We start from the raw sequence: 23,907 nt of genomic DNA, 5'->3' as shown, positions 1-23,907 counted from the left end.
TAAAAAAGCTCAAAACTAAGCCCTGTTCCAGCAATCTTCAATCAGACAAGTTCTAACTGCATACTCCTGCCACTAGGGTGCAGGGGAACCTTCTCCAAAAAAGATGGCCTGGATTAGTGCTCAAGTTATACAAACAAAGCTAGATTCAGCATGCCTGAATCTAGTCTATGCTACAGAAAATAAGATGCAACAATTTCAGAAAGAAACAGTTCAAATAAGCAGGGACAATAAACCTTTAACCAGAAATTCCCAGCTCAGAAGGGCAGAATCTACCTTCTCCTCCCACAAGAGTGCAGACCACGCCTTCTTAATGTAAAATAACTAGCCCGAAGCCCAAGCGCTTAAACCAGAACTAATACACTTTTAGAATAACAGACAGTGAGCCTTCAATCAGCAACTCCCAACTTAGAAGGATATAAGCTACCTGTCCTGCCACAACAGTGCAGACCACACACCTTCCTAATGGAAAACAACTGGTCTGAAGCCCAAGTGCTTACACCAAAAGGCTTAGAATAACAATTACAATTTAATCAGGCTACTACCAAGCAGTAATAAATGCAGCAGAATAAATACAATTGAGTACTTTTAAGCAAAATAAAGTGCAAGTTTTTTTCAGTAAAGTGCAAAGAGAGAGGAAGGAGGAGCAGAAGAAAAATTCAAGGTTAAGAACCTAAGTGGGTTGGCCTTCTCAAATATTCTGTCTGTACTAAGTAGAATGAACACCAGACTGGGAGGGGTATCCAGGATCAAATTTAGGGGTGGGCAACTGCAAAGGCACCAACTATAACAACACTACAAGAATAGGGTGGGAGGGAGCGGAAAAAAACAGGACAGATGAGAAACACAAAACAATTCCAGAAAATATAGAAAATAATTCAGTCAGGCAAAAAAATAATTCAGTCAGGCAAAATTAAGACAATGCAGAACTCTGAGAAGTTAAAATGTCAAGAAATATACTTATCAATCAGTGATATATTTCCAGATTGTTTGGGAATCACACTTCAGCCAGAACACCAGAGTTTCCAACAGTATTCCCTGAATTCTGCAAAAGGCTATAGCTGGGGCTAAGAATTTTATGAATACTCTGGGGGCTGCAGATAAACCAAAAGTTAAAGCAAAGAACTGAAAGTGTAATAAACAAGCTGAAAATCTTTAAAATTTTCTGAAAGAAGGATGAATGGGGATGTGGAGATAGGCATTCTTTAAGTCCAAAGATACTAGAAAGGCTCATGGAAGAATGAAGATTAGAAGAGTTTGCGGAGACAGCATTTAAAAAGAAGGCACCTTCAGAAAAGTGTTGAGATGGGATGAATCTAGAATGGGCCTCAATTCTCATTTTTCCTGGTCACCAGAAAAAGTCTGGAAAAAAAAAACCTTTTCCTACAAACTGTGGGGCAAAAGCTCAAGTGTACCTTATTCATGAAGATCTGCAGGATAGGAGGTAAAAGGTTTACCTGGTTGGGTTTACCACTGGGATACCCTTGAAAGGTGGAACATCCTTCCATGTCATTTAGTAATCTTCTTAAATAATGGACAGGCCCCATTGGTCTGAAGTTATGAGCTGACAAGCAGAAAAGGATGAGGTTATTTATTTATTTATTTTTTTGACAGCGGTAGAGATGGAACAAAGGGGACTGGAGGAGACAAAAAATAATCAGGCTGATTTGTCTGGGAAGGAAAGTTTCTGAGACTTGGAGTATCTGGCAGGTCTTTTCAGAAATCTCTTTCTTGGCATTTTTCTGCCTTTTCATGTGGACCTTGGGTGAGAAGAATGTGGGTTTAGCCAGGTATTTACTCTGACAAGTGGTAACAGAAGTGGTGAAGATTTGTTTGAAATCTTGCATTATCTTTCCTTGTTCTTGCATTGATTTAAACAGGTTGGCAGCCTCAAGACCAAATAAGAGATCTTTATTAAGAAGGGCATCCAAGAGTTTAGCTTTGTTCTTCTCAGGCTAGGACTGAGGACAAAGCTGTGCAACTGTTCTGATGAAAGATCCAGTAGCAGCTGCTCTGGATGAAGCATCATAGCTGCACTTAATACTATGCCTTTCTAACTGAATAGCTTGATCAGCTATGGAAAGAGCATGCTGTTTAATTTCAGACACTTCAAAGGAAGACAGGGTTTCATTCAAATCATTCACAATAGAAAACAAATATTTGGTCATTTGTGAATGGCAATTTACAGCTCTGAAAGCCAGGATCAAAAGTGGTGTAAACCTTCTTTTCAAATCGGTCTATTGCCCTAATATCGTTTTATGAGGATAGGTCATTAGCACAGGGAAACGTTTAGATGGCTTTCTGTGGCAATAGAAAAAGCAAAGGGATCTGCCAGTAGTTTTTTGTATACAAATTTGTTCACCGGACACTTTATAGAACCAATCAAGTCTGTTAAGCACTGGAAGTTGAAAGTCATGTGCAGAAGGAATGCAAATACACCAAGAAAAGCCTCCAATTCTGGAGGTACACATGCAGGCTTGGTGGTACCAAGCTCTATTAAACTGTAATATCTCTTCTGTACATCAGATATTTGTCTGGATTCACATTCAAAATGCTGCATCAATTTAGTGGCGTTTTCCTCAAAGGATATTACCTCAACAGGTGAATCAAGGATTAAAATATCCTCACCATCAGAGGCCCTTTGGCCTGTTGAGTGAATCTGGGATGAGTAGACCAGTGAATGTTTATTTGAATCAAAAGCTATCTCATTCTACTCAGAAGAGGATTCACCAGTGTCTCTTCTGGAGGTAGAGGAAGCAATGGCAGAGGAAAGAAGGAAGGCAGTTTGAGATCCAAAATGGCCTTAAATAGGCCTTGGAAGAATATTATCCATGCTTCTTCATAGGATGCCTGAAGAAGAGAAACATTCTTTTTGTCTTCTCTTTCTTTTTGGGAGTGAGTTTTATTTTAAGAAAACAGGGCAGATCTGACACTTGGCATACTTCAATCAAAGGCCCAGGCACATCTTCCCAAACCAATATTTCAAGGATGACATTTTGTTCATCTGAAATTATAAGTTTTATCAGACATACAAGAATCATACACCATTCTGGCCTCTTGCAGGGTTGGGCTAGTGGGAGTCTGAGAAAAAGTCAAATGTACTGTGGGCTTTTGCAAATCCTCAAGGGGTACATCCAAGTCTTACTGGGCAGATGATAGTTCAGACCTAGGCTGTTTGAATTTTATTTTCAAAATGAGTGAGACAATGAATGCCGAAGGTTATACCATTTTAGAGTGGGTGAGGAGCTTTAGGTACCAAGTCTGTATTTAGGTATTTAAAGAGAAAATATATGTACATAGAGTTTTTAGTACAAGCAATTGACCGATAAGGCACATTTTATACTTTTATAGTCGTGTTCAACTCTGATGCAAAAAAAAAAAAAAAGAAAGACAATGGGAGTGGAGAGCCTTATAAAGAATATTCCTACCACAATTGCATTTCCCACTCTTATACAACATCTAATAGATTAAACCACAAAAATGCAAAGAAAACAAGGAAGGTTCCCTGAGGCACTTGTCTGAGTAAGTGAAGAATGATACTGACTTCATGTAGAGCGTCCTATGTTGGGCTGGTGGCAAGATAGTCTGAAGCTCATACACTCATCCATCTGCATTTGCATCCTTAAGACCATGACCATAGGTCATGCATCAGATGTATGACTCTACGGTAGATTTTAGCTTTGGTACCTCTGCCAGACATCCAAGTCTTTTGGTGAGGTAATCCTACAATTGGGAATATTGAAACAGTAATCTAAAGAAACACACACACACACACACACACACACACACACACACACACACACACACACACACACACACACACAGACAGACACACACACAGACAGACAGACACACACACACACACACACACACACACACACACACACACTGAGAATGGTAGTTTTTTTTTATTCAGATTGTCTCCACTGGATTGCATTACTTCATATGGAAGAAGATCACACAAAGTGATGCAACAAACCCAATAGAGTGTAATATATTAATTGCTGATAACTTCATTGTTTATATTTTTCTGTGGTAACTCACAAATGCATAACACAGAAATGAATGTTCTTGGAGAATTTGTACTATGTACAGGACAATGAATTTTACAATTTTTCAGACTTAACATGGGGCATTTGTCCTTATTTCTGAGCCACTACTACAGACAGTTCTGTATAGCTAAACTTTATAAAATTCTCAGGGTGCAATGCTGGCATTCTCAGGTATACAATGTCTTGTTATTAATGCTTTTATCTTTGTCACTGAAATACTGCAAATATGAAGTGCTAGTTTTATGATCTTGGAATGTAAACAGTGTTTAAAATTGTAAAATGTATCCTGCCAATCATTTTTTCTCATTTATGCACTATGCATAATTATCACTGTATTCAGTTACTGCACTGGTAATCCATAACTCATCAAAAAAGTTGCTAGAACATGACAAAACTCCATCATACAATTGTTATTGTTTCAAAATCAAATCCATTGGTGTAGGCAGATAAAGCTTTGGCAATGAGCCAGGTGGTCAAGATATAACCTACTACGTTTTCAATGGGGGGGGGGGGGGTAGTGTCATGTGTTTGGACAAACATCATGGTTAAATTCCCTGTGAAAACTACATGTCATACACAGGTTCTAGGCTGCAAAAGAGGGTTCATAGGTGTGCATAATGCTATCAGCCTAACCAAGTATCCCAATTGTAGCCCATAAGTTTATGTGCCTTAGAAATTATATTAAGATGTATATGTAAGTTACAGCAAGATGTACAGACTGCTCTTGTCCATTAAAGACATAGGTGCTAGATGCAGGGAATGTTTCTGATTTCTCCTCCAGTAACCCAAGTTTCTCTTGACTAGGGTTAGGGAATAGCTCTGCTTCACATGGATGGGAAGCCTATTCCAGAGAAGGGAAATTCTCTGAGACACATAACTGTTCCTCCAACATGTCCTGTTTATGTTACAAGAAAAGTTTAAAATCTCCTGACTGGGTAATTTGATGCTACTTGTTTATTTGTATATGCAAAAGGTTCCTCAGAAACGGAGTCATGGATATCTTGTACACCAGACATAAGTCACCTGTCTGCAGTCAGTAGCAAACAGAGCACAGAAAAAAGGCTTTGTGGTGATCTGCACAGGACATGCTGTTTATGCCCTGTATTACTTTTGTGAGGAACCTCTGTGGACATTCCAGTTGTTGCACATGCTTGGTCCGTTCTCCATTCACATGGTAAAAAACCTGTCTGAAGGCTGCGGCTAAACAATGACTCCAGTGGCCCCAATAGGTCATGTTTAAAGCCATTTAGAAGGCACAATGGCATATTATTGGGGCCGCCCCAATAGGTCATGTTTAAAGCCATTTAGAAGGCATAATGGCATATTATTGGGGCCCATTTATGCAGCGTTTTTAATTTTGAGAGTGCATCTTGGACCTGCTCCCTAGTGATAGCTGGGAGGGGGGTATTTGAAGGCATTTCCTGAGGGGGCAGCAGGGGGGGGGTAAAACTGGAGCTGAATTTGTTGTCCAGCAGGTTTTCTATATCTTTCAGTTCCATGTAGGTGGCTCCATTTACTATCAGTTCTGCTGTGTGCTGCCTTTGAGGTTTGAGACATAGCTAAAGAAAGCCTTCCAGCTGTCCTTTGCCTGAGAGACTATGTTTACCTCAAATTGGTCTTTACTAGACTTCATTTGCCCTCTTAATTGTTTATTTAGATTGCTGATGGTGTGTTTATCATGCTGGGTTTAGCACCTTGTAGTCTTGGCTATGGCTTTTTGTCTTTTATTGTACAACTTGTTTAAGTTTGTATTCATACCTCTCGACCTCGTAGAGCAAGAAATCTGGACAAAGCCTAAAATAATGAAGGACAAAGGCACAAAAATAGGGGCATATTTTAAATATTACTCTTATTAACCTACAAAGTTTCTAGAATAACAGATTTTGTGATAGCATGTCTTTTCTGAAAGATAAAACGTCTAAAACTCAAATGTGTGTAATTATTTAGTGACTTCAATCCTTAGTGATTTGCCAGAAAGCCACAAATGTTATGAGGAACAGACCAAAAATATGAGGCAAAAATCTGAACATTCTGCAGAAATCTGGACATTTGAGAGGTATGTTTAGATTCCGCCAGGGTGGTTTGCTTTTCAAGTTCATTCTGGGCTTATTTCTGGTAGGCACAGTTGTCTCTATATAATTATTGCCATTATCATACAGGGTTTCTGTGAATAATGGTGCATAGGCAACTATGTTCTCAGGGTTGGGAGGTTGACATTTTGAGAGGTTATTACTTAGTAGTAGGAAGTCTGTCTTAGAATAGTTCCTAAATTTCACAAGGTTAGCCAGAGTCACAGAATTTATTTTTTATTATGAAGCAGACATTTTCATGCTCTGACTTTATCAGAATCAACAATACATTGTCTGTGTGTGTGTGTGTGGGGGGGGGGGGGGGTATGGCATTTTACCTTATTTGTGAGCACCAGATTGAATATGTTTACATCCCTAGAGGACTAGTAGGCATATGGACTGCCTGGCCCAAGATGTTTGTGTTGACAAATACTAATAGTTTCATAGCCTGCAGGTTTTGAGTCATGTAAGTAGCCTTGTTTAATGTAGTGTAGTTTATGTCAACCAAGCTTATGGGACTGGGTTGAATGGTGAGGGCCTTCAGTATGTCCATGTATGAGTTATGGGTTTAATGGGTCATAGACGGTGACCTACAGCTTACAAAGATATAATATGAGACTTTTCCTATGGAAATCTGGGCATGGAGAAGCTCAAATGTATCACCCTATATGACCAGTCATGAGGTGAGTTTGTTGCTGATATAGATTGAAACACCTCCACCTTTGGTCTCTGTGCAGTAGCTGGTCTGATTGTGTGGAAGGCATTGCAGCCCTGTACTGTTGGGGATCACTCTGCAGCTTTTAACCATGTTTCAGTAACTGCACAGATGTCCAGATTCTCCAGGGTGATGAGACCCAGGAGGGAGTGACACTTCTTGTTCAGGCCCCTGACATTGAGCAGTAACATCTTTAGATTTCCTTGGGCTGTTTTTGCAATGTCAGAAAGTTTGTCAGATTGGCATTGCCAAAATAAAGTACTATAGAGGTGGACAATGTTTTAGCCAATATTCAAAAGCCTAGACAGGACAGGTGCATACCATCCTTGGCAAAGAAATATGGTCTGTTGACTATATCCTCCCATGCTGAGAAGTATTGTATCCCCTTGGAATGACATCAGAAACTAAGCTATGTATTGAAGTCAATCATCTTTTGTTCATATTGTGGCATCATACTTGGGAAAGGTAGAATTCTTCTCAATGCTAGGTTCATACCAGCCTGGGACACACTGCCTGAGAGCTCCATAATGTCACTCTTCATATAGTCCAGGAAAGTAAATGCCAGGTTATTTACACCCACACAGACTATGACTGACAAATGCTGTTACTTGTAGTCTAATGACTTGAGTGCATGAGGGATTTGGTAAATCCTGCTGGCCCCTGATAGACAACTGATTGATTTTCTCCTTATTCAACCTGGCATGCAAGACATATGTGTGCCTCAAAATGGAGTCTCCTGTGATTAAAATATTAGCAGTGTGCTGGATGGCCTTGTGAGCTTGGTAGTTTAGGCTCCAAATGGTGTGGCTGTATCTGCATTGTTGGGTGTTGTTTTGGTGGACTGCATTTGAGGTTGCTGAGGATTCTTTTTGCAGGACAAATGTTTAAGAGGTCTTTGGTGTTAGAAAGGTTGTTTAAAATGCCTCAGCGTATATTGGTCTATATGTAGGGTCAGTGCTAAGTGTAATGGGTGTAATGCTTATGTTACAGAAAATCTGATCTATATGCTTAGTGTTTTTGTGTGAGAGTCTTGCCTCCAGTGACATTGCGTCATTACATCTCTTATGTACTGTATCTGTGCAATTGGGAAAGTACCCAGCCATGGTGTCGGGTCTTTTTAACTCTTTTAATACTTATGTTGTGTGGAATGTCACACCTGTAGCAGCTCACATACATCCCCGGATTCCACAGCATTTTCTGAAATATCAGCTTAAAAAGCGTAAGATAAACAAATGCAAATATTCAGTGAACAGTAAAAGCTATTAAAACTGCATGACAGCAATCATATCAGTATGAAGTATCCCTTACAGTAATAATAGTCAGTGAATTCATAGTATTTCCATAAATGCTATAATATATTATAATGTTCAGAAACCTAGAATTATATTTTTGCTAAACATTCACAAACTGCCATATATTAGAAGATGAATAACCTAGTCATATATTGTTAGAACGCTTTTGTTAACCAGATGCATGCATTCATATGAAAACAAGAAATTCCTTTATGAATGCATGTTCATTGAAATATTTGCAGAAATATGAAAGCATATGTTTAATTGCATAACTAGCAATATAAATAACAATGAATTTCTCTCAAGATGTGCAACTGACAGTGCAACTAGCAATGACAGTTTTCTTCAGCAACATATAAGGTTTCACCTGATGCTATGCAACAATTTAAGTTACCTGTGTTTTAAAGTATTAAGTACAAATGGAAATATTGCTTATTTTCATAATTACTAACAAAACAATCAGCACTAGCTAAGGTACAGTGTGATCTAAATGGACATTGACAATGAATTTTCATGTCTTCCCCCATGGCATTTCATGCATTACCCCCCAATAACATGTAGGTCTCTCAGTTATGAAAACATGAACATTAATATAAAAATATAAATAATAAGAGGCAAAAAGTAATTAATTTCTCTACTGCACTGCATTACAGATTAATCACCTTAGTGTGATCTTGTTAATAAGCTCTCAACTTTTCTAATACTGTCTCTTATTAGCTGGTAAATCACCTAGTTAAATAAGAGAGACACAAGAAGAGTCTGGATGCCATAACAAGCTATTGATATCAACTGGAAATATACAAAAAGGTGGCAGAGGCTTGAATGAGTTAAGGTGAACTATAATGGGGTGGTATAGCAGGCTAACTTGTGCACTGTGAGGGTGGAAACTACAGCTACACTGTGTTTGACTGAATTTGTGTAGCAGTGCTGCTAAGTCAGAAAACAAGTGACTCTTTGTACAGTTGGGTACTGGGTAAAGCTATGGGGGAAGTTTGAATGGGAAAATTTAGTTCCTAACTGCATGCATCTATACAGAACACTGCTCAATGCCACTGCTTGATGAGCAGTGCAATTAATAGACCCAAATCAAAGGGCTAAACCAATTAAAAAGCCTTCTGGATAGAGAAACAATCTCACTTTAAGGCTCCATGTGTGTTTCCCAACTTGGAAAGACAAGACTGTCTTTCTAAATCCACTAGAATTGCAGTCACAGTCTTTTTAATGTAAAAGTAGACTTTAGTTAGCCAAAAGTGAAAAGAATGAAAAATAAATCAAATGACTAGCTACAACTGAATGAGAGTGGGGCTGTCTGACCACATTACAGAAAGGAGAGTATTTATGTGTGTCGCAAAAGCTTGCTGCAAGTGTGACTCCCCACCACTGGACCAGTAATCAAGGAGCCTCGATCTTGACCACTAGCACCAGTGGGGGACGTGCATTGGGAGGATGACAAGTACACACACAGAATTACTAATGCAGCTCTCTACATCAAGTGTAATTTCCCTTAAGAGCACACAGAGACCATAGTCAGTTCGGGGCTCCAGATCCCCAATAAGACTCCCAGCTGCCACAGCTATAGAGTTGAGATCTCAGCTGATTGGCCAAGCCAAGCCCTCCAGCACCTTCGCTGTCCAACCAGTGCTTCATGTCCCTGTCCAAGTAGCTGACTCTTTGAGGTTTGAGTTTTACACACACACACACACACACACACACACACACACACACCTACCTGGGAAAGGCTGGCACAGGTTTACTAGCTACGCCCCCTTCTGTCCAGACTAAAATATAGTTTCCCCTGCCTCCAGTCACTCCCCTGCCACCAGTCACTCCTTATCAGCTACTTTAAAGGACAACCACACCCACAGACTCAAAAAACATATTTATTTCATCATGGTTGGGTGTTTCCTACATTTTAACACCACTCTGGGACAATTTAGAGCATTTTAGATATTTTTATATGCAATTTCTGACTCTGACCACATGGGATCTGGCATCTTGAAGTAATTCTGACTGTTTAGTCTGTCTCTAAGTATCCCAGAATGCATTGTTTGTCTCCAAAAAATTGCATCAGATCTGCCACATTTTCCCTAAAGTTCCTGTCAGTCCACTGATTTTACAGGCAGGGCCAGCCTTAGCTAAAATGGAGCCCAAGACGAAGTAGTGCTCTGGCGCCCCCTTACACCCTACCCACAACATACTCACAAAACAACCCTATTTGAGTCACACCCACAGGCAGGTCACTCCCCAAGAAAGCCACTCCAGTTTGTTTGTGTCTTTCAGCTTTTTAGGGGTCACCACAGTGGAACTTCGGTCCGCTAATGATTGGCAGTTGATTTTTACATACCGGCTTGCCAGGCCTGACGCACAACCTTCAACGAAGGTACGCCCATTCACGCATGTCTCCACGCAGAAGACGCTCTAGCTGAGAATCGAACTGGACAGCATCTTACTGTGAGGTGACAATGCTACCGCAGCACCACCACCATGGGTAAGAAAGCCACTCCAGTAATTTCCTTAAATCATTTAAATGCATAAGAAAAAAACGATACCTTGTAATGTAGTTAAACTTCAACTACCTTTGTGCACTTATTTCCTACATTAAATACCAGAACTGGATCATAGTCAAATAGGGCCCTAGGCAGGGTAATAGATTGCCCCCCAGAGCAACCCCTCTTGCAGCAACCGCTACCCTCCAGCAGCAGCCCCCTCCCCAGTCATTCCAGTGTTCCATTACTTGGCTATTTCTCACCAGTTACCATACACACTGTTCAAATCTATCAGTGTGCATACTGTTTTCTTATTTACTTCCACAATGTTTCCAGATACTGAAATAAAATAACACAACCACAGATAGACATTTGCTAAACTACAGTCTCACAATGAATGCAGATTTAGCATGAGCAGTAAACTTCTCTGCCCTTGAAACTCATACTCATTGAAACAGCAAAACTCTTCATTAAAATAGCATGAAAACCCAGATACATAGAAAATGCATCTGGCCAGTGAAGGATTAAGTTTACCTCTGGGCTGTTTTCAAAACAGACTACTTTCACACATTTATTAGGGCCATGCATACATGTATTTGTTTTTTGATTCATCTTCCTGACTGTATTAAATTATATTCCTTGTATAATACAGCACCACTTGTTAGAATGGGTTTTAAATTTGTAGTTTTACACATTCTTTTAATAAGCAATGAAACAAAATGTATGAACCAATAACTACCTATTTCAGAAAATTTCAACCATAAAAGGCCACTCAAAACTTCTGTAATTACAATCCACCAATATCACTCGATATGCGCAATCTCTACATAAGTAAAACCATCTGGATAATTCTACATTAAAGAAATCTGTAACTAATGAAGAGGTTGCTACTGACAAAAACTTTACATTTTAATGTTTTATCTATAAACTCAGTGCCTGCTGCCCTTGAAGAATGAATTGCCTATATTACATTAAAAAATGATAATTGTTATATTGCAATAGGAAATAAACCAACAAGTTCATAGTTACTACGTATCTCATACAAAGGAGGACATACTCAGGAATGTATAACCCCTTTCCCCCTTGTAATGCAAACAATCATATGGGTACTACTATATCAGTACTCCATTTCCATGGTGTGGGAGTAGAATCTGCAGCCCACTGCATCAAACGCAGTTATGCTACCAACACTGCTTTCAGATTCTACAATACAGTGTGCCATTTGATAAACAAAAAACAGCTGTTTGCACTTTGAAAACAGACTTAGCATGAGCAGCAGTAAACTTTCATCACTTATGTTTCAATTGTTATTTATAATTGATTATTTTTATTATGGTGAAACTAATAAAACATTTTCAAACAAGAAAAAAAAAAAGATCTGCTTTTGGCACCACAATTATCAAGAGTATGTTCTGGTATTGTAACACCTGATAGGAAGAGCTTGAATGTGTCCTGTGAGTTGCAGATGATGTACCCATTCCTATCAGATATGAAAGTTATGTACTTATCATACGGGGAAACTAATCACCATATCATAATAGTCATAATACATAACTGTATTACAACCGAGTTACACAAAAATCCAAAGTACTGGATTTTAAGTGAATAAAATTTGGCAATATAAAAAGTAACTTATAGTAAGGTTCTATCACATAAACTAGAATGAGAAACAATGAAGAAGAATCAGAACCATAAACACACAGAATGAATACCATTGCAGGTGGCAAACCTACAAAAACAAATATGGAAAGACTGCTTTTCTTAGAATTAATAGAAATTATCAAGGAGTGCACATTGACATTCAGGAAACAAACTCAAAGAGAGATACAAAATTAAGTCAGCTAAAGTAGAGGGAGACAGATATCAGAAAAGCAAAAGCCTGGTGTGATGAAACAGCAACAACCACCAGGATGAAAGGAGAAACATGTTACAGGTGCAGAAACAGTGAACATAAGCCATCAAAATGGTACTGAATTTAGATAAATGGGAATGAATTTAAAGCTAGATCACTACAGAAAGGCAGACATAATGACCAGCTTCTTCTGATTTGAGCAACAATTATGAAAATGATTAAAGAGTCGCTGGTTCTACAATGGTGGTGGTAAAAGATTGCAGTTTGGACAAAATATCTTGGCCATACTGGGGATTCTAGAATTTAAAAATAAACGAAAAGGAAAATTAGTGAACCCTATTCCCAGTCACTTGAATAAGATGGGTCATGATTAGATGGTGACTCTTTACTGTTGAAGAAAAGATTGGATTTACCTTCAAAAGACAGGCCTGCAGAAAGAGAAGGGAAACTACAAACCAGTTAGCCAGACAGCTGTTGTAAAATGAAAAGGAAGTCACTTCAGAAGGCTGGAAATACTTCCTGAATACATCAACTTGTGAAGCACAGGACTCAAGTCTCCATATTTTTTGATGGAGTGATCCTGATCTTAAGTCCTAACCTTAACCCTACAAAAGGTATGGATGTGGATGTAAAGATTCTACAGGTAAGTAAATAACATATCCATCCATCCATAAAGCCCTTTTCCCCACCTTTGCACTTGTGGTCAGTGTGTCACATCGACAATAAATATACCACACAAAAATTAATGTAGAAATCAATGATGTTTGTGGTGGATTACAACACTGTCAACAGCCTTGGTAAAAACAATAGCTGTTTAAAAGGACATACAAAGTACTGGCAGAGGGTACTGGCAAGGCAATTAAGGTCCATCAGCTGAATCTATCTTGTAAACTCTATGAACAAGTAAATAGGGATGTAGTGAGAAAAGGACTGTCACTAGAAATGCTGCAGAAGGTTGATGAAAATGTCCTTGAATCTCAAACGATGAACAATCACTTGAAATTTGTACTTAATGATATCTTGAAGTGGCCCAGTGCTGCGACCATCTAATGTTACTGTTCTAATAATCATTCAGTAATTCAGCGCAGCTGGACACTAACTTCCTTGGTTTAGCTCTAACACTATGGCCCTTCTGTCCCACTATTATTGCTAACATTACCAGAAAAGCCACCTACCCGCCAACATCTGTTTTCTCTTATGCTACTCTAGGACTCTCGATTTTTCTTATACTGTCTTCTTCTCTTCTAGGCTCAGTGTCACTTCTTCTGAGCTGAAAATATTAAACTTACTCTCAACAAAACAAGATGATCAAAATTTAGGTAAGTGGTTGTGATTACTGGATCATTAAAAACCCACGTCCATGAACCTGAGAATTTTTTCCTGAACTGGTGTGACTTTGGATATGATTGTATTTATTAATGAAGTGGCAAAGGGCAAACCTCATTGTATGTGGATGGTGAAAGACTTACCAACTATAACACAAAGAGATTTTTCTAAATGTTTTTTGTAATGATATTTGCAGATACAAGATGTTGACAGATATAGAGTGTCCTCCTCCAATCATAATTATGAAACTATGAAACTCCCAGGGGTGGGGTGTAGGGCAAAACCCTCCTCATTCCAGTGTTGGACATGTACCTGTACTTCTGCTGGTAACATAATCAGTTCTGGGATTCCTGCATCTTGTATGCAAGAAGGCATTACTCTTATCAGTGGCCCACTTGGAGGAATGGCTCCTCAGTCTGCCATCCAAGATCATACATAAACACACCAGCTTTTGAAAATGGGCATTATTGTATTTTCTCAGTAGCAGTGGACTCTTATGTGGATAGAAGCTTTGTAGTAGTGTCAGTCAATGTTTGTCACATGCACAACCTACATTATTTTTTAATTCTTTCAGAGGAATAGAATAATTGACATAATTCATATGTAAATGTTTACCCAAGGACATAAAATTAGAAATGTAAAATAAAGATGTAAGACACCTGAAAGTATGCAATTGCTGTTAGTAATATAAATGTACTGATTACTGTTCTCTGCTTTTCTTTTCAAATTTTCTCACTAGATTTCCTTTGAAAATGGTCTCTGCCATTAGGATTTTCCTGGTCATCAAACTTTAAGTGAACAAATACATGCATACATAGAGATATCAGCAAATAAACACAACGCCTTTGTAAATAACAAAATAAAAAATGCAAAAATATTTTTTTCCTACAGATTTTATACAGATCTGCAAAACAGTAAAATGTACACATCTACACAGAGAGAATGGAACCAAAGTTGGCAAATGATAGCTTAGACTCAATAAAAAAATGTAAATACATGCATCTCACTATGAAAATTCACAGATATGGTAGATTAGGAGGGGTGGAGTGCATTATTTTAAACAAAACAAGTAAAATATCATCTTGGGAATGCATTTTATTTTGGATTAAATTAAATTAAAATAATTAAAAAAAACAGAGTTATGCTGCGACATACAAACGGGATTACCAATACAAAGAAAAAATGTTGTAGCTCTCTTTACATACACAGTGAGATCCCAATTTAAGTGTTGCCATTCCGCAGACACCAAAGACAGAAAGGATGAAGCTGTCTATAGGAACATACAGTTCACAGCAAAAGCAGTAAGAAGAGAGAGCAAACAAATGTAGGATATAGATGTTTGAAGAACTGTGGGAGAGGAAAAACATAACAGAAATATTCAGGAATTTTAAAGTTGATAACTCAAGAGATTTAATACATTTCTGAAAATGAACTACATGTGAAAAACATTTTAAATGAGGTTGTGGGAAGATCTGAACAATTCAAATGTGGAAAAAAGTGCACAGAAAGGGATGAGGATTCATGGAACAACCTTTGGAAAAACTGTAGATTGCAGAGCTGGGGGGAAATATAAGGTGGCATAGAACACCCATAAAGTTGTTTTGGAAATGAATATGGGTTGAGCAATACAAATTGCCTTATAATGATGGTATATTCAAGGGGGAGGTTCATAGTCAGAATAAATGATTGCTTATTCTGTCATCACATTCAGAGACTCTACATTTAATTCAAAATGCCCATCAAATCAGCAGCATTTAAATTCCCCATTAGTCTACCTGTAGTTCCAGTTCAGGCAACACCGTCCAGCAAGATCTAATTAAACTTTGGAATAACCCACTTTGCATAAATCAAAGAATGCCTTTTAAAATCATTTGGAGGGGAGAAGAGCTGCATCATTGCCACCTGGTTATTTAATTGATTTCGCCCCAACTGCTTAATCAAAATGGTAAGTGATGGGATTCTAACACAAAACATTCATTTTCCATTTCTACACCAATCTAGTTTTAGGGAGGGAACGGCAAAGCACGGGGTGCATGCACATCATGTTGCACTGTGCATTTCCTAAGTTGTTTCTCAAGTTTTACAACATTTAAATTTGACTATTGCATCCATTTAAGTCTCTCACCTGTTTCGGGCACTCTTGCTGCTTTTCATTCAGGTCCCCCACACGGCCACTCATTGTGCCAGCAGTCTTTACATCGGTGTCGGTGTGCGTGCATATGACATGCATGTACTTCACCTTAAAGGTAGTGGAACAAAGATTTTTTTTTTTTTGTAGTTATTGAAGCTTTCTGGCCATGCTGCAGATATAAAAGTGGGAGGGCACTCGTACCTCCCCTTCATCCGGCGCCCTATGGTTTATTTATTCATTTTAATTAATGCACTTTTCTTGTTATGCATTCACATGATATGAAAAGTAAATTCATTAAAATAAATAAATAAATGAACACAAACTGCGCCCATTACTAGGCCGACCTGTATGGCGCTCTAGGCAGTTGCCTAGTTCGCCTATGCCTAAGGCATGCCATGTCTACAGACATTCACTGCTGTGTTATAGTCGCCTACTTTTGGTTAAAATTTCATCCTTTTTCAATGACTACTTCAAACAAAAGCAGTGCAAATGCTACAGAACAGAACTGAAAAGTGCATTTTATTGCTCTTTCTTCTTAGAAATGCTAACTTGATTTCTTTTGTGAAGGATGAAATCTAGTTCTTCAAAGTATCTCCCCTCCCCCTTCACACCTACCTTCCCTAGCTGTCAAAGAGCTAAGGGTAATTTGACCCATTATCTGCATGTGATTGATAGCTCACAGCAGGTGACCAGACTTATGTATTGTTTTCTTGTCAGCCTTTCCCTCCTTACAGTGGGAGATTTTTTTTGTTGCACTCCTCCTGTCAAATTTAAAACCAAGCTCTATAGCACTTGGAATAATCACTGTTTTGCAAAGCATCAACTGCCACTTATTTTTCCTCCCTGTTTGGATAAATAGCTAACAAATGATGCACTATAAACACAAAATATTTCACAGACTTGCATGACAGCACCCACATGTTTTTTTTTAAGTGTGTTGTTGTTGTTGTTGTGTCTTTCGGCTTTTCCCGGTTAGGGGTCGCCACAGCAGAATTCCAGTCTGCTAATGATTGGTAGTTGATTTTTACATGCCGAGTTACCAGCCCTAATGCACAGCCTTCAACTAAGGTATGCCCATTCACACATGTCTCCACGCAGAAGATGCTCTAGCTGAGAATCGAACCGGACAGCGTCTTACTGTGAGGTGACAACGCTACCGCAGCAACACCAAGAAAATTATGGTATTGCATGCGTCTTGTAATCTGATGTAGTGTTGTCGATTAATTGTGACAGTCATCTGCTTCTTATGTAAAAACATGCAATTAATGTCTCCGCATGGTCATTGCAAATTTATGCTCTTAGTTTTTGCAGCTATTACTGTGCTTCTGCCTGTACTTTGTCACATATCGGTAGGGCTCTTCAGAAAAGTGAGATTATAGTTTGACATTTTTGCTAGGTTAAGAGTGGGCTGGGCAAGGCATCTCTGACATCACAATGTGGGAAGTCCACTGGCTCTTCTATACAGCATGCAAGCAAATCAGGTGGGGATTACATCACTTTGGGGGAGGAAACATCTGGTAGCTAGAGCAAGAGCTCTGGCAGATGTGACAGCATCATTTCAGAGCCAGTTAGAGGTTTTTCAACTTGGTATTCAAAGTGAAAGTAAAACAGTACAGAAAGGTAGAAAGCCTAACAGGGAAAACAGTTGAGAGGATTAGTTTTTAAAGCTGCATGGATGATTTTTCGTGGCTGTATCAATGAACAGGGACTAAAAAAGACAGCAGGTTGAGCAATCTGCTTTAATATCCCGTTGTTGTCCTTTAAGGTGCTTAACAAAGGGTATCCAATCTCACTGTGAATACAAGTGGTAGTTTGACCAAGAGAAAGGCTATTAGGAGGGCCTATAAAGTGCCACCAAATAAACATGCAAGTACTCTCAGAGCTTAAATATGTCTAGGTATACCAGACACAATGAAAGGTTTAAATATATTTAATAATAAAGGATCAAGAAAATACTCAGTATATACTTACAGTTACATCAGAGTTCAAAATCACAGGAATTATTTAAAACAACATTGCATGACTGTCTCAAATAAATAAAGAAAAACATCTAAGCTAAGCTTTGCTATATTCCTGACTGTATCTAAGAGAATAGCTATATCTTAATAACTTACTTCAGAGCAAGCAAGTCAGATGTGGTGAGTAGATCTTGATGTTGTCAGGTCAAAGGCAAAATATAGAATATTATCTCTCTCTCAGGGAGTTCTTAAATTAATATCTCGACTATTACTGCTGGGATAGTTTACAGAATGACATCATTTCTTGTCATATGACTATCCCAGGTAAAACTCGCGGTGCTGGAAGCTAGCAGTATTTAGTATCAGCCTGTGAAAATACATAGACCTCTGATCTTTTGGCAAATGGTGGAAGTAGTAAAATAATTTACATTTCTTCACATTTAAAGACAATACAGAAAATTTCTCCAGTACAGACATTATGTCTCCTGCTGCACTGAAACTGAAAGATAACCCCTGGGATTCATGAAGCTCGGCGCAAGGACGGCGGTAGGCTTGCGTCAACAGTGTGGCATGAAGATGGCGCAGTAGTGCCAAATGCATATTAATGAAGGCGCGTTGCTGCCACAGCCCAGCATAGGGCATGTCGAAGTGCCGCGTGGAGGCGTGGAAATGCCAACTGTCGACGTGCAACCTAAAATGCTTGCATATAACAAGTTGCAAGATAGTAATCACATCTGTCAGTGTCCGTGGATACAGAAATGTATGCAAAGCATGCAAGAAAGTTCCTGCAAACACAAAATGAAGAAGCAAACACAAATGCAAGGTAGGGAATAACGGGTCCCTATCCCACGAACAAATGACATGGAAGACCATGTGGCTGTAGTCCAACGCAGTGTAGATAGCTATACCAAGTGGAAGTGAAATGCATCATATATTAGTGAGCCTTCAGTAGGTACATCCAGCCCAATGGTTAGGGTCACCAGCTGAGCCATAATGTGAGGGAGGGTACACAGCTGGGCAGATGTGTCCATAACAAAATACATGATAAATGTACATATCTAGTGACCGTATGTCCGAATCATATCCCACAAGGCATGTAATAGTCACATACAAAAGGTATGTCCGTATTTCACATAAGCATGTAAATGAAACAGAAGGAGCATATAAACAGCTACAACAATAAGGAAACATGTAGGCTGAAAGACACAGTATTATCCGTACCATCGACTGTGGGTACATGCTGTCCAGTACAGTTGGATATGTGTATGGAATATATCCCATCCTGGACATAGGAAAAGGTGGCATCCTACCAATGAGTAGAACAGTCTGCCAAAATCCGCAAATCAGTGGTACAAGCCGAACTTGTCAGGATGTGTCACAGTTGAACGGGTAGTACCCGGGTATACCAACCATGTAATGAAAGTTAAGTATGGGCATGTACCTATGTGCGTGAGGTATAGCATGTGGAAAGCAAACATGGCAGGGTAGTCCACACAACCATACAGGTACCTGACATATGTAGGGTATTCAATGTGTTACTCTGGCCGTGTCATGGGCCAACAACCAAAGCAGTGATGTATGGGGTGTGAGGAATATGTGTGTGTGGGGGGATGGGTAATGGTACAATCCTCCAAGGTGATACTGTGTCATATGCAGACTAAGTGAACCGGAGGTGTATGAGGGAGCAGCGGGTGAAGCTGAAAGAAACACAAAAACATGTATAAACAGCTGCAATACAACCAGACAGGCCATACTGTAGAACACAATCCCACAAACATATGAATATTGAAATGTGAGATACAAATGTATAGACATGTCACTGGCACATACCCACAGATTGGTCCTGATGGAACTGGCCATAACAAATGCAACACACCTGGATGCATAATGGACTACCCAGCATCCCCCCACATCACACAACCCGCTCCCTTACCTGAACGTCCACCAAATCCAGCCGTACTTGTCCTACTGGTTTGGTGCAGCCACATCTACACATAGTGACCACTACGCATATGTAGTAGGTAATGTCACCCTAGGCAGTTGCAGGATTGCACACTATGTATCCCTTGCATGTAAAACCCCCAGCACATTTTCATAACACCAGAAGAATGGTTGGTATTCGTCTTGTTTTGGTCTTGTTACATTTTTAGGATATCCCTCACGGGATACGTAAACTGTGTAAACATTAGAATGGAAGACACGAAGTCCAGTCCTGTAGATATCTGGACACAAGTTGGAATGTGCATTAGTGGTGCACGACACTGTCCAGCTCTAAATGGTGATGCATAACCTACTACCCAGGATCAAACACCTGCCTGTGATGCACGTGTCCGACACGAATAAGTGAGAGAATATATTGCACACATTCGCATAGTGGCACATGGTATAAAGGTGATGAAGGCACTGACATAAATAGGATACCCCTGATCCACTGTGTGAGGGACAATTAATGTGTGTGTAGGTGCGACCTGACCAACAATGGTACAATGCCAAATGTCTTGTGACCGTAGGAAATAACTATGCACCATATTGCATGTAACAGTTGCCTAAAGTGGTCATGTCAGGATAGAATAAACGTAATTCGTACAAGAAACAGGCAAACAACAAAAGTGCCAAAGGTATAAGGCTCACAGCTAGGAAACAAAAGAATGTTCTAAACCTGCACTGACCATGGCTATGTGTTGGCCCAAACAATCTGGTGTCTGCAGTAGGGTTCTCATCTGTCCCGCTTTGCGAGGGACAGTCCATCGTTGGACAGTTGTGTCCTGACAAAAGACATTTCAAATGGCAAATGTCCTGGGATTGTAGGACATAATTATGTCCCATATGTTATGTAATAGTAGCAGAAAATAATTATTGCAGTATCTACAATACCTAAATGTTACAAGAAACAGAATAAGCAAATAAACCGCTACAACAATAGGCTTTTATGTAGGCAAATAAGTAAAGTTCTATCTGTTGTACTGACCGTTGGTATGTGTTGGCTTGTAAAATCTGATGTGTGTTCCGAAAATGTCCCATCTTGGCCATTTGAAAAGGTGCCAAACCTAGTCACCAGAATACAGCACAACCTGTACATATTACAATGTCATCGATACAAATGGTCAGAGCATTCGCACAATAACTGGCCAGACCCTTAAAAACTCACAAAGCCAGTGACCTTCGGGGGAAAGGTGTTGAATGAGAATGACTACTTACAACAATGAAGAGTAATAGACGCATTTAACTGCAAAAAATTAGTAGTATTACGAATCTGTCAACACGTTCCAAGTTAATAGTACTAATATGGTAGAAGTTCCGTGATTGTCCCTGAGTTGTCTTAGCCATGTCCCTGGTAATGTAGACACGAGTCCCCGAGTATCAGAGAGGTCCGTACACAGAAGTACACCAACCAACTGTCCCATCTGTTGACAGGACTATTGCATACCTATAGTGAATTCATAACAGATGTCCGGAATAATATTCATTGTATGTATAAATGAATGAAATAGTCAAATGGGAAGGGAAAGCACCCCGCCCCCCTGAACCTGCGTTATGTAGTGGAACTACTCCCCGCCCTAAATTATGTAGCACTGACCCAATAATGTGGTCAGAGGTACCCAAACACATGTGTCTGTAAACACAGGTAGAATGTTAAACTCTGGACTAACTCTGTCCATGTGCTACATCTGATCTTTGAACAGTGCCAGGGCAGTGCTAGTCACCAGTCGGCCGAGCCTAAACCTGGACTAGCACATGAACACCCTGACAATCAAACACGCATATGTGCGAGGACTATAAGCGTAGGAGTTATGAATATCCTTGGAGTGAGTAGACTTGCAGCATGGGTCCAGAGCAGTAGGAAACAGGGAATGTCCTAATTGTAGTACTGTGGTTTTTCCAGCAGGAGAATGGATGCCTGCTGTGTAAGGGAAGCGGTGAGGCATATGTCAGAGTAGCTATGAACCATGGGTATACATATAAATGAGCCAGAACACCAATAGTGTAGTGGTTACAGCATCCGCCCAATGTAAAGGCATTCCTGGTGCAAGTACGACTATAGCACATATTAATTGTGTAATGAATGCCTCTGTGCTGTAAAGCCAACATTTATACATGTAAAGGTGACCGCGTTCACATGGGTCCATTAACAGGATTCCATCAAAGTGGTACTGTCATAAGGAATAAGGCACATGTAATCCTAAAGACGTGCCTGTAAACATATGTAACTCAGAATAAGTAGATGCAAGTGGGCCTGCGCAGGTGTACACAGCTATTAACATAGCAAATGTATGTTGTCTTCTACAGCTGTAACTTTCATATATATATATATATATATATATATATATATATATATATATATATAGTTAGATAGATGTGTGTATAGATAAATATCCACAGACATAACAGAAATATGCAATTATATATCTACATATCTATCTATATATACACATATATATATAAATATATCCAGATATATATATATATATATATATATTAGGAATGCTGAAAGACGAAAGCAAACCTAAGGGTTGTGAAGGGAATCCAGAGCAAGTTAGGAATTATGAAGTGCTCGCAGCATATGTCACATAAAGCTGCACAAGTGTGAGTAGAGCACCGCTCTCCACACCAGAGGCAGGGCTATACCAGTGGCCATAACATCGTTGAAGTGCTACGTCAACAATGTAAACAGACGGAATGTAGGACATGTTGCGACAACCTACACTTGTAACCCGCAAATCATTCGTAATCCATAACACCAGGAAAGTCACGTATGTGCAAATATGAATGGATGGTGAGCCTGTGAATACACGAGGTGGTACAAAATGTGTACAGAGCCCCAATGCTCATGAGAGGGCAATGTATAAAGGTGTGTCATGGCTGCGATATCAGGTGTATAATGGCTGTTATGCGGGGAAACTCAGCACGGGTGTGCAGGAGAAACTATGGATATGCGAGAATGGACACAGGAGTGATAGGGTATGTTGCACCTGGTGCAATGGAGCAGCCTGTGGAGGTCAGCTAGTACGTAGGTGCAATTCCCAGATAGTGCGTCGTTTGTGTGGAGACATGCGTGAATGGGCGTATCGTTATCGGACATTGTGCGTCAGGTCTGGCAGCCCGGCACTTAAAACCTATACGCCACCCATGAGCGGAACAGAGTTCTGCTGTGACAACCCCAAACCAGGAAAAGCAGAAAGACACAACTACATGAAGACAACAATTTGTCGAAGTACAGTCACAGTAACACAAACACACATCCTATCAACAGTAATAATATAAATGTGTACAGAAAAACACAGTGGCAGGAATAATAGGCTGTGCATACGAGGAATAGATCAAATGACACTATCACAACCCAGTTAGCAGCGGCACCCCAGACATGAAAAACTTGAGACATCTGTCCACTGCATAACATGCAATATACTGAGTACAAGTTCACCGGAGTGAAGTGTCGGTGTCAGAATGACTAAGGCAATAGTATGCTGTTGAAGCAGGGATAAAACAATACGCATGTGTAAGTGTCCATATCCAGGAAATGTATAGGTTAACGGACACACATATGTATATAGAGATAAAAACGGATATATACACATAGCTATATTAATTTACATACACATATATATCCATACGGATATATATATATATATATATATATATATATATATATATATATAGATATATAGATAGATATATATATATACACACACACAAGGATATACTACGGATATATATAGATAGCTATATATACACAAACAGGTAGTGATATATACACATACACACAAAACAAACTATATGTCAGTGTAGATATACACATTCACATAAATAGGTTACTTCACAGCAATTAGGGGTAACATATTTACAGCCCATGCATTTATGACTGGGAGGTCCAATAAAGAAACGTTGTACCCCCCACATCGCCCAGCTAGGCTGGACAGACATACAGACAGGCAATACAGATCAATACACTGCCGCTGTCCAAAACACCGGTAGGAAAGGACCAGTGGGAGAAGTCTGCAAGGTCTACACTTTAAACATGGATAACGGTG

Source organism: Protopterus annectens, chromosome 15.part0, assembly GCF_019279795.1.
Source record: "Protopterus annectens isolate FY-2018-M chromosome 15.part0, PAN1.0, whole genome shotgun sequence".
Classification (NCBI taxonomy): domain Eukaryota; kingdom Metazoa; phylum Chordata; order Ceratodontiformes; family Protopteridae; genus Protopterus; species Protopterus annectens.
The sequence above is the reverse complement of the archived record's forward strand: the minus strand, read 5'-3'. Positions refer to the sequence as shown.